The sequence below is a fragment of the Otolemur garnettii genome, unplaced genomic scaffold (assembly GCF_000181295.1).
Source record: "Otolemur garnettii isolate 467f Iridium unplaced genomic scaffold, OtoGar3 scaffold00086, whole genome shotgun sequence".
Taxonomy (NCBI): Eukaryota; Metazoa; Chordata; class Mammalia; order Primates; family Galagidae; genus Otolemur; species Otolemur garnettii.
In genome coordinates, this window is record NW_003852481.1 from 172,870 (window position 1) to 174,151 (window position 1,282).

The 1,282-nt window shown below is 45.8% G+C and overlaps 1 protein-coding gene across 1 annotated transcript in view; it reads left to right on the plus strand.

Annotated features, from left to right (window-relative positions):
- The window catches only part of ACAT1 (acetyl-CoA acetyltransferase 1), a 24,676-nt gene that overhangs the window by 11,456 nt on the left and 11,938 nt on the right, over window positions 1-1,282 (plus strand). The window lies entirely within an intron of this gene.

The following is a 1,282-nucleotide window of genomic DNA, read 5'->3' on the forward strand; positions in this document are numbered from 1 at the left end:
CTTGGGAGGCGGAGGCAGGAGACTCGCTTGAGCCCGGGAGTTGGAGGTTGCTGTGAGCAGTGAAGCCATAGCACTCTACCCAGGGGGACAGCTTGAGGCTCTGTCTCAAAAAAAATTAAAAAATGAACTGGGCATGGTGCTGCACCTATAGTTCTAACTATTTGGGAGGCAGAGGTGGGAGGATTGCTGCAGCCCAGAGTTGGTGTTGCAGTGAGCTGTGGTCTTGCTGCTGCATTCCAAGGCAGTTTTTTTGAGTTGAGTGATTTAAACAATTACAGATTCTGGCTCGGTGTCCATAGCTCAGTGGTTAGGGCGCTGGCCACGTGCATCTGGCCACATGGTGGGTTTGAACCCGGCTCAGCCTGCCAAACAACAATGACAACTTCAACAAAAAATAGCCTAGCATTGTGGTGGGTGCCTGTAGTCCCAGCTATTTGGGAGGCTGAGGCACAAGAATTGCTTGAGCCCACCAAGAGTCTGAGGTTGCTGTGAGCTGTGATGCCATGGCACTCTACCTAGGGCAACATAGTGAGACTCTTGTCTCAAAACAAACCCCCCAAGTTATTGAGTCCAAGGTAACATGACTTAATTTGTAGTTCCTGCAATGTCCACATTCAGTGGTGAAGTTATACCAGCTTTCTGTTGGCCTCACTTATCTAGATCTTGTTGTTACCTGAGATCAAACAAGAGTCAGGCTGCTCAGCAAATATATGCTGTAATGTTAGGGATCTAGACCTAGACTCAGAAATAATATTTTATCAGATCGGAGCCCTTTATTTTTCAGATGAGGAAATCTGAAAAACTGAGACAGCTGCAAGGTATAGGGCTGAAAGGAGAGGACCTGTCTGCTGCATCCAGGCCCACCCCACGCCCATTGCTGTTTAGCTGGCTCGGGTTGGGTGCAAACCCACCAGCCTTGGTTTATGTGGCCGGCCCCATAACCACTGCTACAGGCGCCGAGCCAGGGCTTTTTTCTTTTTACCCTGTCAGAATCTCTCACTCATTCACCAGTTTGCGTTTTCTGCCACTTAAGAGCAGAGAAATGATGGACAAGTTATTTAACCTTTCTGTATCCCATTTAATGCCTTGGAGATCTTTTTCTTTCAATACATTAGATAGTATTCTATTGAATTAAACAACTTATGTATTTTACAATTCCACAGTGAATGGACACCTAGTTCTTCACTATTTTAAATAATGCTGCAGTATGTTAGTATATCTATACACTTAATTCAACTCTCCTGATGGAGTACAGTGTAGTGGTTAAGAGTGTGAAGTCTGG